General features: G+C 46.9%; 1 non-coding gene across 1 annotated transcript; it reads right to left on the reverse strand.

The window, feature by feature from the left end:
* Positions 1–5,908: 5,908 nt before the first annotated feature.
* Positions 5,909–6,114, reverse strand: MIR5169B (microRNA MIR5169b). The gene has a single exon (NR_127128.1). It is a non-coding gene; the product is annotated as a microRNA MIR5169b (primary transcript).
* Positions 6,115–17,737: the final 11,623 nt, after the last annotated feature.

A 17,737-nucleotide genomic window follows, 5' to 3' on the forward strand; every position in this document is an offset into this window, starting at 1 on the left:
ATTCCTAGATTTCTCTACAGTTTTATTTGAAAAAACATAGCTCGAGAAAATTCACCAAAATCATCCATCAATTTGGATGGACAGATATCATATCAATATGCCATGACCCATGAGTAATTATGTGATGTAGATAACATGAAAAACAGTGGAAGGACATCATATGGAACATGATTTACAGCTATAGTGAAGGCAGTAATAAGTTTAAACTATATATTATACTGACAGAACTCCATCATATAAAACCAAGAATTTACCAATAGTAAAGAAGATAGTTGGGTCAGTTCATCCACTTGGGTTGTTTCCCTTTCCCGTCCATGGTAACGTCCATGGCAGCTTCGTGGACCAACAGTAACTTATATACAGAGAGAACCTATTTAATTAGTTTTCATGAGTGTACTATATATACCCATTTTAAACCAATTGTCAGAGTGTGCTTTAGTGATTATTAAGCGAACTAAAGACTAAAATATAAAGAGGATAATCTATTAGGTGTACAATCAATGACTGATGATGTACAACTGATTTTTTATTCAATACAATGAGTTTCATCAATATTGACTTCATCCAGGTCACGTAATTATAATGGCAATATGTTCAAAACATCCTTTACCCTTTTCATGGGTTCCAAAGGAATGGAGACAATTAGTAGAGTGGGACTGTAGCGAGATCTCAGCATAAATATAGTGCAAGTTACATTAATTAGACAATAAGCAACAACACCTAAAAATGAAATAATTTCTACTTTATATGCGACCTGCAGGCTCCATGATTAATATACCGCATGATCAATTTAAAAGTTATGCCTGCAACTTTAAAGATGAATATGATACCTCCAAAAAAAGTAAAATAAATGTGACGATATAAATTCACTAAGGAGCTTGCTTGCTTTTCTTTGCTCTCCTTTGATTTTGTTTTTCTTGTTTTTAGAAGGCTAGTAAGCATCTACCCCGATCATTAGAAATGAATCAGGTTTTGCGAATTAGTTTAGAACCACAACAAATACATTTAATTTTGATGCACAGACCATATTTCTTAGCCACAACAATATAAACCATCAATTTATCCTAGAAGCAACCCAAAATTAGTGAGGAAAAAGTGGTCATGATTTAGAAATTCAGTTTTCTGGACGTAATAATTTGGATTTGCACTTTTCTTTAGTTCAGATGCTGCATATACCATAGGAGATGCAATCAGAATGAGATTTGGCTCACCGGTACTTGTCATACCAAGCATCATGACATAGAGGTTTCGGGAGATTAACTTTGATGTAGAATCTAAACAATAAAATGTCCACAAATTTGTACGACACTTGCAAGTAAATTCTAGTCTGTTATTTGAATGCTACATGTAGGCTTACAAAGATTCCATTGATATGTACATTTCAGTACTTCTATGGCAGATGTCCAAATTTATAGCTAAGAAAGAAAAACTGAAATTGATTAATAAAAAATAAATAGTTTATATGACATCCATTTAGATTGATAAGTACGTATTAACTTGTGATATTAGAGATGCTAGAAGAAGGCTGGACTGGAATTTTTACAGCACAAAGGAGAATACTCCCTCCATCTCAAAATAACTATCATGGATTTCAGGAGATGAGGAAGAAGATCGGCGTCGACGTTATCAAGTAGAAGTTCGTTTTGATCTTAGGGGGAGAATGTAAGCTTAAGATGCAATCCGAATAGAATTAGTTTTCTGGTTGAAGTAGTAGTCCTACTCGTATTGAGTTTCGGTGTTAGATGTTGAGTCGGTTTTGTCCTGGCCGTGTATAAAAGTATGTGTATACGGTCCCTGTAACTCTTAACCCCAGAAGAAAAAAAAGAGAAAGGCAAGGCTCGACACGAGCCTTTGTCTATCCACAAACTCCAATCTGTTTTCCCATGCGTGTGTGGCTTGACGTGAGTACTGCTCTGCTTTGCTAATCGATTTGCATAGCGTTGCTGTTGTACGTGCGCGTCTGGCCGGAATCAATCAGCTTGCTAGCTGATCGTGGTTGTTGCTTGCGTAGGATTTGGGCCTGAATTCCAACAGAGATTGGAGGATGGGATTCGGGGATCGAATAGCGCACAATCGGGGCTGGGAGAAGACGGCAAGAAAGGAACAGAGATCCCTCACCTCTGCTAGGTTAAACAGGATCCATCGGTCCTAATTTAATGAGGCATCAGATCAATGGCTAGAATTTTTGCTTTTTTGTGGGATTTTCTAGCGTCCTATCTTTTTTGTGGTTGCTCCGTACTTTCAGTATATAATAGATGACCACATATATTTTGTAACCAAGGGAGATGCTTAGTAACTAGAAATATTTAGTCACCATGCATCCATTAACCGGTCGGAACTCTCAGAGTTGACTAAGGTTTTGATGTTTACATTGAGGTGTGTCACCGTCACCCGGATTGCTTCGGTTGCATCGCCAGGGCGGCCTCCGATGACAGGAGCCCAAAGCTCTCCATCTTCGGGTGTGTGAGCGGAAGTGAAGCAACATGAGGGTCAACAAGAATAGCCACACTCACGCAGGCTTCAACAGTATGCTAACTCAAGAAAGAAAAGGTGCACCCATTGATACCCTAGAAGCGGGACACTTGTGTTTCCGTTATTGTTCGACGTTCTTCGGTCTATTTTTACCAATAATAAGTGTGATCTAACTTTCCATGAATGCCCAAGATTTTTTTTTATTTCCAAACATTAATAATGTATAATTGTTTATATCAAAGTTGATAGCAAATAAATGCAATAGAAACAGACAATTCTATCAAGAGTGTGCCTGATCAGCATGACTACCTCTACACTTACCAGACCGCAGCGGAAGCACCAACCATGACACATGGCCCCCACCACAACCCATGTCCCACGTATCAGAGGAAGGGGGCAAAGACAAAAGCCCACGTGCGCGGCGCAACCCGCGTTCATCTCATCACGTCACCACTCTTCTTTTTCTTCTGTGGGCATGCCATCCAGCCAGGCATCACTTCAGTTTTCGGTTTTTGCTCGCTCACGCGCTCCCTGCTTGCTCCTTCTCTCCATATATCGCCTCCCCCAGCCCCAGCCCCAGCCGCTAGAACCCAGATTCATATACTCCCTGCTTGCTCCTTCTTCTCTCCATCGCCACCGTACCAAGCTATCTCTGCCATGGCCCGCACCAAGCAGAGGCGCCCCGTTGCCTTCCGGCCGCCCGGCGGCGATGCTGCCGGCCAAGCCAGCGCCCCACCCACAAACCGTGCGACTGGCAGTGGCAAGAACCAGAAGAGGGGAAGTGAAGATGAAGGGCGCCGCATCGCTGCGCCTGCGCCCGAGCGCGCAGATCCACCGGCAAGGGAAGAAAAGAGAGTGAAGTTGGCAGAAGAGGAAGAGGGGGGAAAGGAGGCCGGCAAGGGAGAAGGTAAAGGCCACTACCGCGCCCTTCGCATCCGCGCCTCACGCGGATCGGAATTGCTGCAATACGAGGAAGAAGAGGCGGTGAAGGTGGAGGAGGACGACGCCGATGACGTCATCGTCGTCGACGATGAGCAGGATACGCTGAGCACAACGAGTACTGCAAGAAGCAAGCCGCGCTCGACTGGCAGAGCTAGAGGTACTCGTTGATCCGCTGCCCGATCGAGAGCGAGTCAGGCTGATCCGTATCTTTTAATTTCCTATCTGCGTCTGCTAGAATCTTGCCGTCTCATGAATTAATCCATATGCATGGTGATCAGCTTTGACCTTTGATAGCTATTTCTGGTTAATTTCTGCTTTCCGATTCGGTTCGAATAATTTACCTGTCCTGTGACTCTATTGTTGTGTGGATTAACTGGATAATGTGCTATGGAACTGGGTTTATTGTACTAAATTTCTAATTTTCTATTATCGTGTCGAAGTGTGGTGTGCATATGTGCTATGCAACTTAATCGGTTGATTGTATTGAATTATTGTTGTTGGTTTATGAGTCTCTTGGTTTATAGAAAAAAAGTATATTTTTGTCCCTCAATTGGCAGTAAAGTCTAGAAATGATTACACTCAATTCGAAATTGTATACATTTAGTCCCTCAATTGGCAAAATCGGATAGTTTTGGTCCCTCTCCCAGATTTTGAAGTGTTTTGAATCTATGTTGAGCTGTTTGCCTCCTATAATTTTCCACTCGGATGTCTCGATAGCATTATTTTCCTACCTGTCCTTCAAATATGAATTGTGGCATCCGATCTGGAAAATATCTTAGGGAAAACGGTGTCACGTGGAGTCAAAACCACCCAAACCCGAAAGAGGGACTAAAAGCATCTGGTTTTGCCAATTGAGAGATCATATGTATATATATGTATGTATATATATGTATGTATGTATGTATGTATGTATATATGTATATATATGTATGTATGTATGTATATATATATTTATATATATATATACATACGTTTTTTAGTTGAGTGGAGGGATCATTTCTAGACTTTGCTGCCAATCGATACTTAATTAATTTGTTTGTCAAATATATATGTTGGTTTGATATAGGGCGATATTGTTTCATGATCAACGTTCTGTTTTTTTACAGTAGTTCTGTCGAATTCTCTGCATAGGAAAATTTTATTTAGTTGCCGGCCATCTCTCTCTGTTGGCGCATATATAGAGTTAATGATTTGTAGGCATTTGTTTTCTACACGGTTCACATATGTGGTTCCCCAATATCTTAGTGAAGTAATTTATAGCATGTAAGATTCACACGAAATTGCTAGTTTAACTTCTAAGTCCGAAAAAACATTGATGTATCATGACATACACGAGAACTTTTGCCACAAAGGGATACATTATGCAAAGTGATTCTTATTGACAAGCAGTTACGGACTATGGACGATATTGTTGTGAGATCGATCTCTGTTCGCCCAAGAGGTTCTTATGAATGAATTTAAGATCTTGAGAAGATAAAGTATCAGAGTCGCAAGATCGAGGTTCAGTTCCCTTTTCATAATGAATGCATGTCTCTTTCCACTCTCTTCCAGACGCTAGAGAGCAATGCATGATGCATCGGATGCTTATCTATATTGCAGATTTGCATTGCAAGCCATATATATGCTGTACGCGATTAATCTGGTGTGTAAATTATCTCTGTGAGAATTTTATTCATAAGAGAGATACAATAATAACAAAATGTGTGTGATATGACCACGCGTGACTTGAGCATATATATGCCCCAATACTGGTGTCTGGTGGGTCACATCATCGTTGGGATCCTGAAGACTCCGTGTATCCATTCCAACAGCCTCCTCAGCCTGAGATCGCCGGCGGAGCAGATGTTGCAGGCTGCATGAAGTCTTGTTTTCATCACAAGTTTTCTGATTGGTATTTTCGTCAGTTGTTGTTTTGGCACAAATCATTGGGATGAAAAAAAAAATAGAACATGGTCTAAAATTATAGACAATAGTATATAATTGCCTTTAAACATGTACTCCCTCCGTTTTACAAAATGCAAAATGTTCTAGCTTTTTTCTAAGTCAAACTTTATTAAATTTGAGCACGCTTATATAAAATATACTAATATCAAAGTTTTAAATAACGTGCTCAGACATTTAACAGGAGATTAAAATCAGTGCTAAAGCATCTCTATAGCGTGCTATTTAAATTTGTTTCTTTAGTACCGCTGCTACAGTTAGCGGCAACGCTATAGCGCCGCTAAAGCGTGTTATTTAAGACTTTGACTGATATCTACAATATCAAATAAGTATATCACTAATAAAACTAATTTAGTGTTGTAGATGTTGATATATTGTTCTACAAACTTGGTCAAACAATAATAAGCTAGTTTGATTCAGGACAAAGCTAGAACCCTTATATTTTGGAACAAAGGGAGTAATTTTAGTCTGTAGCAAAACTTTGACTGTTATCTACAATATCAAATAAGTATATCACTAATAAAAACTAATTTAGTGTTGTAGATGTTGAGATATTGTTCTACAAACTTGGTCGAACAATAATAAGCTAGTTTGATTCGGGACAAAGCTAGAACCCTTATATTTTAGAACGAAGGGAGTAATCTTAGTCTGTAGCAAAACTTTGACTCATATCTACAATATCAAATAAGTATATCACTAATAAAACTAATTTAGTGTTGTAGATGTTGAGATATTGTTCTACAAACTTGGTCAAACAATAATAAGCTAGTTTGATTCAGGACAAAGCTAGAACCCTTATATTTTAGAACGAAGGGAGTAATTTTAGTCTGTAGCAAAGCATGGATATTTTTCTGCTTTTTTTTCCGAAAAGGGGGTTATCCCCATCATCTGTCTTAAACGATGCACACAACCATTTTATTGCAAATTTATGAGAGTAAGTTCAAGAAAACCACATTTTTTGTGGCTAAAGTTTCACAGAACCATAGTTGTCGCTAATTGTCTCACGGAACCACATCGCTGTTGAGGCAGATCTTCCAAGGAATCCAAATATTCCGGTTTAGTACGTTTAACAGACGTTCTGACAGATGGCGCCCACGTGTAAGTGCCACGCGTCAGTTGCTAACAGGCTTTATATACCGACCTGACCCCATTTTTTATCTCCTCCTCCATGTGTGTCCTTGTGTTCGTAGCCGTCCAACACGCTACCAGAGCATCCACCTCCAGCCATAGCTAGGGGCATCTGGTATGTGGGACACATGCGTCGGATTCACTGTGAGAAAATTAGTGATGACCGTGGTTCTGTGGAACACTAGCAGCCACAAAAGGTGTGGTTTGAAAAATAAGATCTTGTTGTGGTTAACATGGGGCATGATGCAATAGACACTAGGAAAAAATTGTAGAAAAAAGGAAATGGGTGGGGGATATATACAATTAACTTGTTAATTCTGTGACGCACAAGAAACTAGCTATCAATCATTTTTCTTTGATTGTGCTGTGGCAAAATGTATTTGGCGCGTAATAAGTATATATGGTGATAGGGACGAAAACCATACCTGGATGTATTACTCAATATATTTGGTGGTCACCACAACAGTTGTACATAAATAGAAATTTACAGATTGTAGGTTTAGCTACAATATTTGGGTGATATGGAAACTGGAAGTTAGAGAAAGAGAGATTGAGGCAACACAACTCGTATTGATCTCAGAGCACGGTATATATACCGATTACATGCTACAAGCCATGATCCCACGTACAAGAAAACTGGAGATCATGGGGCGTGCTAAGGTAACTACCGAAGACCAAGTCCTGTATGCTAACACCCCCCCCCCCCCCCCCCCCCCCCCCCGCAGTCCTAGCGGCGCCATTGGTGATGCATAGACTGGAGCGGAAGCCATTGAAGGACGCAGTAGGTAGTCCCTTGGTCATAATGTCGGCGAACTGCTGATCCGTCGGCACGTGCAGAATGCAAACATGACCCAACTGCACCTTCTCTCGCACGAAATGCACATCGAGCTCGATATGCTTAATGCGTTTGTGATGCACGGGGTTGGCTGACAGGTACGCGGCGGAGACATTGTCGCAGTAGACGACGGAGGCTGACTTGACGCCCGAGTGAAGCTCGCCGAGCAGCTGGTGCAGCCAGGAGCACTCGGCGACGGCATTGGCGACGGCGCGGTACTCTGCCGCGGCGCTGGACCGCGAGACCGTCAGTTGGCGCTTCGAGGACCAGGAGATGAGTGAATCGCCGAGGTAGATGCAGTAGCCTGATGTAGATCGCCGTGTGTCGGGGCAGCCGGCCCAGTCGGCGTCGGAGTAGGCAATGAGCTCGCTGGAGGCGGACGGCCGGATTTGCAGACCATAGCCGGGGGTTCCGCGGATGTACCGCAAGACACGTTTGATGAGAGCCCAGTGGACGTCTCGCGGCTCGTGCATGTGGAGGCACACCTGCTGGATGGCGTAGCAGAGGTCAGGCCGTGTCAGGGTAAGGTACCGCAGGACTCCTGTGATGCTGCGATAGAGGGTGCTGTCCGCCGCCACTTTCCCGGCAGTGGATGAGAGCTTTGGCTTGGTGTCGACCGGCGTCGTGGCAGGCTTGCAGTCTGTCATGCCGGCGCGCTCCAGGAGTTCCAGAGCATACTGCTCCTGTGAGAGGAAGAAGCCGTCGATGGTGCGCCGCACGTTGATGCCGAGGAAAAAGTGCAACGGCCCCATGTCCTTCAGCGCGAACTCAGCACGCAGCCTGCCAATGATCTCGTGAAGTAGACGATTTGACGAGGCCGTGATCACGATGTCGTCCACGTACAGGAGGAGGTAGGCCATCGCGTCGCCCTGCCGAAGAACGAAGAACGACGTGTCGGAGCAAGTGACGCCGAAGCCAATGGTCTGCAGAAAGGCGGCGAACCGCTGGTACCAAGCCCGCGGAGCCTGTTTCAGGCCATAGAGTGACTTGTTCAGGAGGCAGACATCGTCGGGGCACGTGGTGTCGATGAAGCCGGTCGGCTGCTGGCAGTGTACCCGTTCGGCGAGGACTCCGTGAAGGAAGGCATTGTTGATGTCCAGTTGGTGCACTGGCCAGTGCCTTGATGCAGCAAGGTGCAGCACCGTGCGCACTGTAGCCGGCTTGACGACGGGCGAGAAGGTTTCAGCGAAGTCGACGCCGGCGCGTTGGCAGAAGCCACGGACCACCCACCGAGCTTTGTCAGAGATTTGGGAGGACGGAGTCGTTGTCAGAGAGATCGCCGTCCATGGTTGCGGAAGCGAAAAGATCGCGGAAATCTGATACCATGTAAGTTAGAGAAAGAGAGATTGAGGCAACACAACTCGTATTGATCTCAGAGCACGGTATATATACCGATTACATGCTACAAGCCATGATCCCACGTACAAGAAAACTGGAGATCATGGGGCATGCTAAGGTAACTACCGAAGACCAAGTCCTGTATGCTAACAGAAACTAAGAAATAAGGCATGTTTTGAGAGGAAAAAAAACTAGTTCCATCTCTCCTACCGAGATGATATTTTATGTGAGACAGCATGTGCATTTATGAAATACCGGGCGCGGGCCTGGGTACAATTGGATAATGATAAGAAAAATTTGATAGCAGGTGTGGAGGCATTGCAAGAAGACTATCTCTTTAACATCAGGTGGCTCTTGCAAGGACAGACAAAAGAAGGCTAGAGGATGTAGCAGAGGAGTCTCAGGAAAGAAGCAAGAAGAGGAAGGAAGATGCAGTGAAGTGCGCAGGGAATTGAATTTTGCAAGCTGGTTCTGGGTTGAAGGTGTCAACGTTACAATGACTAAGACTTGCTCTCTAATATGAGATTTGGCGACCCTGAGAGTCGAATGTCATAATACTTTTTATTTTTTTATTGTTTGAACTTGTAGTCGTAACATAGGTCTTGGATGTCAAGAACTCTGAGAGTGGGGTGAATTGTATTTTTTTCCAGTTATCTTATGATATATAGTGGAACTCGATCGAAATATTGTATGTGGAAAGAAGCTGAAAGTGAATTTCCTGGTGTCTGGACATTCCGCCCAATAGTTTAAAGTAAGCCACCAAACCCTGATAGGCAAACCGGTGTAGCGACGGTCCATAGCGTGAGGTGCCCTGGATGTAGCACAACACACATCTCATGAGCTGAAAATGACTCTCCTTGGTGTGTGCAACAGCAAGTAGATTTGCTGCACTCCATATGACAGATTTACAAAAAAAGACAAGTAACGTGATAAACGGAGCGACGAAGAAAGAACCAAGTAAGAGATGGACCTGCTCCCGTCCCGGGCGACGGCGGCGCCAACCCCGCCCCCGGCATCCCCATCGGCCAGCCCCCACCTACACCCCTGTAGCCACCGGATCCAGTCCCCAACACCACTCTCCCCCCTTCTCCGACCGTCCCCGGCCCGCTTCTCCAGGCCGATGCTTGCGAGGAGGAAGAGGAGGGGGAGTTCGTCCCCGACTCCTTGCCGTCGCCGGCGGCTCCGGCCGCTCCTCCCTCCCCGTCCCGTGAGCAGATCGAGAAGCCCCCGCCACGGATCTACACCCCACCCCACAGAAGATCCCCTACCGAGGAGCAGGCCGCTCCCAACGCGACAGTTCGAACAACTTCAATTCGGGCCGCCTTCAATGCTTCCGACCTGCAAAGATCCGCCATTATGGCTCACCGGCCACCGCCTCCACCTCCCGGTTCCGCGCCTTTCGGACAGCCCCGTCTCGTCAACGACAACTCGAAAGCACTCGACCTCCCTCCTCCCCCGCCGGGGAGGCCACCCCCAGGTCAACCACGCAGTCAAGCCGCTAGGGAGCCGCGCCCCCCCCCCCCTTCAATTCCTAGGTGGCCCTCGAGTGCTCGTGTGGCGACGCCCTCCCGCCCTGTCCCTTCATGGACGGCACGACAAAACGACGACTTCATGAAGCCTGCTGCCATTGATGGCTGGCAAACTGCGCGCCGACCACATTGGTGGCGTCGCGGCAATCGAGGAGAGGCACAACGGGACTCCACCAGGCTTGCAAAGGAGCGACGGGCCGCGCTATTTAAGTGCCTATGGGGTCGTTGCTTCAGATGCCTGAGCTCCGGCCACCTCGTCACCGCCTACAGAGAGCCACGTCTCTGCTGGCGCTGTCACCGCCCGGGACACCTTGAAGGATCCTGCCGTGCTACACCTGCTTCCCCTACCCCACCTCAGCCCCGGCCCCATTGAATGTATTGGCAAGTTCACCTGGAAGTTATAACAGTCCTAACAAGTACATGCAATTTATGGCATAGTGGGGTTCAGGCTTTTTGGCATGTTAGCAAAACATAATTTATCTTACTACAATTGAATGTTACAATATTGATAACTAATGGACACCGGGTAGAAACACCGATGCTCCTATTAAACTAAGGACATTGAGTAGACACATCAATGCTCCTAACCCAAGTTCAAACCATTCATTTTATTAAGAAATTGGAATGAGTGAGACCTTCCTTACAGCCCCCAAATCTAGTTGCTCAAAATTGTCCGTAACCGGGGACACGGCTAAGTACTTAGTTTGACACTCTTGAGAGATGGTACACTTTACCCACAAGAAATTGATGTGTTAATCCCTTGCTGTCCTCAGGGTAGAGTAGCAACGGCATCAATTACAGGAATTTTCAGAACATAATCCCCCAGACCACCTGAGGGACGCGCTCCCACCTACACGGCTACATACCGATGTCATCCTCGGATCCGGGTTCATATTTCTAACATCCATCCTGTCAGAGCCCATTTAGCATGTGGTTGTACTGGAAGCTACTAAACAGGAAAACTAGTAAAGCCTCTGGTTACCCCGGGTGGCATTCCACAATTGCGACGCAAGCGCTCCCCGAATCCACGGGGAGACGTCCATGGATGATCCGCCCCCGAATCCACGGGGACTCGACTCAGAGGGACCCATAGAAATGGACCTGACGTCGCATAACATCTCGAATCCTCAAAGCCGTCCACCCAGGATGATTCATTACGGTTGTTTTGCCAAGTTTCCAAAATTACTCCACATTATCAGTTTCACAATGATTGAGATTCCCTCCCACGTATACTAACATAGCATGGCTAAGCAATATCTAATCACGGTGGCTATTGGTGGAGGTTTTCATGGCAAAGGTAACCCTATCGCTAGTAGGTCAAATCATAGCTAGCATAAGTATGAGTAATAATCCTATCAATGCATTCTACAAGCAACACTAATGCATAAGTATTTTAAAAACAATAATAATAGGATAATGATCAAAGTGAACTTGCCTTGGTAGCAGTTGGAGTTCAAACACTCGTCACAGTCACAAGGTTCGCTCTCCGAGTAAACTAAAATAAACAAGCATAAACACACAATTCACATCACGACAAAAGAAAGTATGCTACGATGACATGATTTGGTTTATTTTATTTGTCGAGTAAGGGTTTCAATTTCTTAGGCAAATAATATTTAAAACACTGGTCAACAGGTTTAATCAAAGTTAAACCAAAAAGAAAAGCCAAATTAGGGTTTTCAAATTAAGGTCACATTAAAGCTTAAAACAAGGCTTTTAAAAGAACCAGCCAGAAGATTTAATCAAAAATTTATCTCTCTGTTCCAAATGAACAGAGGACATTAAAACAAATTTTTGGGCACTGGTTTCAAGTCAAAATGATTTTTAAATAATTAGTTATGAATTAAATGGCATCAAACCCTATTCTGTAAATAGCTCCAGAAACCATTTATAAATTTTGAATTTAAACAGTGCCAAAAGATTTTATAGGTTGAGAGCTTTCCAGAAAGGTAAAATTTGTCAAATTTGGCCCAGTGGTTTAAAGTTATAAGCATTTGAAGTTCTAAGGGTTTTTCTGCAAAACTGTCATTCAATTAAACTGGGGATTAAGTTTTCATTTTAACGGGGGACACATGTCGCGCTGTGATTGGCCGGTACCGGTTCGGGGAATAGAATAAAACGTGGCCGTGGGATCTAACTTAAAAGGATCGGACGGCTGCGATCTAACCGTACCCCTTCGATTTTAAGTGATATAATCCTGACCGTTAAACGAGATCCGATGGTCGAGATTGAACATGGCTTACCGGCGGCGGCGCTAGGGTTTCGGCGAGGCTCTGGCAACGTGGGGACGCGGCGGCGGGCGTTTCTGGCAGGGTCTCGGCTCGGGGAAGCTCAGGGAAGACACGGCGCGACGAGATGGAGACACTGGTGGAGCGGTTCGCTTCGGGTGGCCGGAGATGACGCCTAGGACGACGTGACCGTGACGGCGGGCGGCGGAGCTTCGGTCGACGGCGAGGCTGGGCTGCGGTGTACCGAACGGAGATTGCAGCGCGTCAAAATGACCGCAAGGAAAAGAGGAAGAGGGAGAGGCAAGCGGCGGTGAGGACGACTCACTGGTGCGTCGGCGGCGAGCGAGAACGCGGCGGCGGCAGTGGCGAACGGCGGCGAGAAATTGCGGTAGCCTGGGGGCGTAATCGGGCGAGAGCAGAGGGGGAAATGTTCGGGGATGGTCAGGCTTTATAGTGACGCGCTCGGCAAGGGGAGGGAAGCACGGAGCGGACGGGGCGGCGGCGATGGCGGCGGGATTGCGCGCGCGGGCACTTTCCTTGCAGGGAAGACAAACCCAACAGGTGGGGCCCACCTGTCGGTGGCTCGCGCGGGCGCGCGCGCTGCCTGGGCCGGTCCGGCTCGGGCAGGACTGGGCCGGTTCGGCCCATTTGGCCGGGCCGGTCTGGTTTTCCCCTTTTTTTCTTTTTTTTTCCTTTTCTGTTTTTTCTTTGTATCTTTTGATTTTGAACTCCAAATCGATCCAAATAAATTCCAAATTTTTTTGTAAAATCATATTATAATATGATTCAACTTTTGGGACTAATTTCCCTTCCAAATAAAATATATAAAAATACATTTGCCCTATAAATGCCTTTAGGGCTTTATAACTATTTAAATAAAATAGTTTTTCAACTCCAAATAAATATTAAAATTTATGGGATAGCTCATTTATGCAATAAACCCCTTTTTATAGATAAACTCTATTGGTTTAAAATCCAAAGCTCAAATGGGTGAAAGTCCAAGGTTTAAAATGAAATAAAACCTTTTTAAAGCCTTTTGGAAATCAAATTTTGATTCAAACATGCAAATGTGGCATGATGCTTATGAAAGAGTTTGAAATTTTGGGATGTTACAACATGCAACGCCATCGTACGGGGACGCGCTCAGATCTATCAAAGATGGAGAGACGTCCCTGAAGCTGTGAAGCAGGACTGTTACAAGGCGGCATGGAAGCGGTTCGTGCCTGCCAATGATGAGATCCGCGTACGGTTGGAGTGGCACCGGTGAACCGAAGTCGTCTTGCCGAACTCAAGACCCACGGAGACCTACCTATAGTGACGTCAAAGTACCAGTGAGCATGGAGGTTTGGTTAGGCTTGGTTACGACGACGTCGAGTTGGCGGCGGAGGAAGACTCGGCATGAAGGCCAGCTGCCCGGTGGTGTGGTACGTAGTGGTAATAGTACGCGCCCCGCTCCGAAACAAAGAAAAAGGTGCGTGCCGCACTCACGAGGGACTGCCAGTGAGATACTGGAGGAAGGTGGGGATGACGTCAAGTCCGCATGGCCCTTATGGGCTAGGCCACACACGTGCTACAATGGCAATGACAATGGGAAGCAAGGCTGTAAGGCGGAGCGAATCCGGAAAGATTGCCTTAGTGCAACATGTCTCAAAGGAGGGTAAAGTGGGGTTATGCAGCAGCAAAAATATCTGGAGAGACACACTAATGACAACGTCTAGGTAGAGGATGAGAAGTGTCTACTAAGTGAAGTGATTAACCTATTTACTAAACACTAAACAACACAATCCTCATATCACCCCCTCAACACCCTGTGAGGAAGCAATCCAACACTACTCCAGAAAACCCCTCCAGTGGCGGTCAAAAAATGGGGTTGGTGGCGGTGATCACGCCGCCACTAACTCTGCATCACTGGAGATTTTGGCACCGGTGGCGGGTAAAATACCCGCCACTGCTGCTCCAAGATCAACAATGGCGGGTAAAATACCCGCCACCGAATACCCACAAACCGCCACTGTAAATCCCTCCGGCACCACCCGAAAAGTGCGTGGAGTACATCAGTGGTGGGCGAAGTACCCGCCACTGGACATTTTCCAGTGGCGGTCTATGGCCACAACCACAAGAACTTTGTTCAGTGGCGGTCCTGCCTAACCACCACTGCTATGTGTTCAGTGGCGGTTGTTCTTAACCGCCACTGGTACTATTTTTTCCCAAAAAAATAAATGAGTTATTTATAAAAATAAATATTCCTGTAGCACAGAAATAGCAAGAATACAGCACAGCACAGATAATAAAAGCAGCACAATATACAACACCAAAGAAACAGAAATAGCAGCAAATATATTACAAAGTTTCACACGACTTAAACATTCAAGTCACATGCATGTGTATACAAAGTGTTTGAAAGAATGAGCCACAAATAAAAGTATTCCACACAATGTAGCCACTTTTGGCGACAATCCCCCCGCCGTAGTAATCCCCGCTCGATTTGAGGACCTACTTGTTGAGGATTTCGCTGATGTCCTTCTGGATCTCGTACACGAGAATTTCTGAGTTGTGCCCTAACTCGGCGTTGGCCAGAAACCAATTGCTCACTTCTTCGAAGGTCTTCTTCCCCTTTGGCTTGAAGTCGCTGATCATCTGCTGAATAGTGTGCGCGCAGTAGTAACCGCAGTAGACGGATCCTTCAGGCTGTTGCTCGCAGGGGAAGTTGAAATTGTGCCTGAGGGGAGCGTCAGGATTGCGGCTGAAGCCAGTCATCCCGTACCATTTCACCGCGTCGCGATAGGCTGAGTCAATGACATATTTGATGGGCCCAAAGTCGCGTTGTGGTTCATTCCCCTTGCGTCTTAGTGGATCAAAATATGTGACCCCTCCCATATCGAGGCAGATGGCGATTGTCACTCAATGGCCGCTGTTTCACAAAAATACGCACATTTTATTAGCCAAATAATATAACAAGCAAGTCTTCCGACGGAAAAAGATTTATGTATTCACGCGAATTGAAAACAACTTACTGTAGATGGTACAATATCAATACGAAATGGCGGTCTCTGTGCTTCAAGACGAATTGAGTGAGGTATTCAATCGCCAATGTTCTACTTTCGGCCAACAATGGGTCTGGACCAAGCAAAGTGACGTTGAAGAGTAGGGGGTCGGCGACGGCCATCCCATATTGCTTCACCCTATAGGCCTCCCTTGTGTAATGTACACACCACAGTCTTAATATGGCGTTGTCGAGGCACGTGCGGTTGAAGAGGTGAAACAAGTCGAGGAAATCAATGCCGAAAGTAACGTCGTTTTCCTTCTGGATTTCCCCCGTATTGGAGTCGAAGAAGCCATAATGCTTTGGCACTCGAACCCTGATTTGCAGATTCTGGAGGTCTGCGCCTGATGATGCCACATTCATGTATTTATCATGGAGCTCTTGCATCTCCCGTGGCAGGCGATACAGGTCATCCTGGGTCACCATCGGTTGTCCGACGTGGAACAACAAAAATTGGGAGAATCGCATGTCCACGAAATAAGACCCATCAGGCAATCTATCTCCAACACGGGGGTGGGTGGGCATCTTCAGAATGTCTGGCCGCTCTTCCCAAATCCCTTCTATCTGCGGCGCGGTCTTTGGTTGTCTTCCCGTAGAAGACGACTCTTTCGCCTCCTTGGAGGAGCCCTTGCTTGCCTTGCCGCCTGTCCCCCTTTTGTTTTTCCTGCATCTCAAGAAATCGGAACTGTCCGGTTTCTGGGGGACCTGCATCCCAGCAGGGGCACTTGGACGGCTCTCCAACGGGGCCGATTGTGCTGCGGCTCTCCGAGGAACGGGTCTTGGTGCGGATGGCTTCGGGGCTTCGGGTTTGGGCGGCGACGGAGGATTTTCGCCTGCATTGTCGTCGCTGCACTCCGCCGCAGGTGAGAAGTCTCGTTCCACGGGCTCGTAGTCGAAAGGACCGGGTGAGGCGCCAAGCGGCGACGGAGACGTCATGCGCCGGGCGGGTGGAGACGGACCGAGGCGGGGGGACGGAGATGGAGACGGCTCCGTAGCGAGGACCACCAACCTCCTAGGCCAGATGAGGTAGGAGTTGACGCAATCCCTTAGGGTCGTCGCCTCTTCGTGCGGAGGATAAGGGACCGGTTTGTCCTCGAAGCCCCTGAGAACGGAGTCCACCTGCACCTTGACCATGTAGTCTCGCAGGGTCACGTGGTGCACCACGGCCGTACGCGCGCGGCATCAGCAACACGCACGCGCCCAAAGGGTTCCCCACCGTCGGCATGTGTAGCCGGCATTTGACGCCCTTCTGTGCATCACAAACATGGCAACATCATTAATGGATTGGAACATGATAGTGGTATATCTCAATTTTTCGTAGCGGGCAAAGACACTTACCGTGAGGTTCTCGTCGGGTGGCCCAAGCGGGTCAAGCTGGCACTCGGTGCCGAAGCATGAGGTGCTCTTATTCCCTCGCGGCGACGGATCCGATGCGGGTGGGGTTGGTTGGATGGGCGCCTCCGGGAAAACACCGTGATCGATGAAGTTGTCGGTGTCACGCTGGTCCCTTGCAAGCCGCATCAGCTTCCTGAGCTCCTCCTCGCCAACACCCGGATCTTCTCATCTAGGTCCGCTGAGCTCTGTTCTTTGCTGGACGCCCTTCTGCGTTTGCGGAAACCTTGCTCTTTCGCCATCTGCCTGCGAAAGGGCCCGGAACCGACACCATGCATATGGCCCCCGTGCTCATTTCGTTGCAGAGCTTAGCTGATGGCATCATCCCACTGTTGGTTGATAGACGAGTGGGAGCCATCCGACTCCCACTCTGCCATTGCACCCTATATACAAAAAACAACATGCTCAGTGTTAATATTATATGTGAGTATAAGAAGCCCAACCGGTAAAAGAAGATGTCAGGACGAGGTCTTACGAGTGCAGCCTCTTGCTTCTCTGACATAGGCTCCAGGCCCGCCCACTGATTTGCGGTCATGGACGACCGCATCCATTTGCTGGAGCGCTCACCGCGAAGCAAAGTTGGGACCCTCGGCTGTATACCGGCTTGGTCCAATGCGGCGTCCTCCTTCGCCCACACCTTCTCCTTTCCGGGGCGTCCACGACTGCCGAGGCGGTGGTCGAAGGGCCTTTTCTCACGAAGCTCCTTGTACCATTTTTGGTTGGCCTTGAATTCATCTGAGCTGACCCACTCCTTGAACCTCTCACAGTCCTCCTCCGAGATCCCCTTCCAGTGCTTGTTCACCTCTGTCTTCCAGTCTTTGTCGATGAGCTTTCGGCAGTTATACTGCCACGTGCTCTAGCCCTTCCTCATGACTTGGTGCATCCGTCA

This window comes from Brachypodium distachyon, chromosome 5 (assembly GCF_000005505.3).
Source record: "Brachypodium distachyon strain Bd21 chromosome 5, Brachypodium_distachyon_v3.0, whole genome shotgun sequence".
Lineage (NCBI taxonomy): Eukaryota > Viridiplantae > Streptophyta > Magnoliopsida > Poales > Poaceae > Brachypodium > Brachypodium distachyon.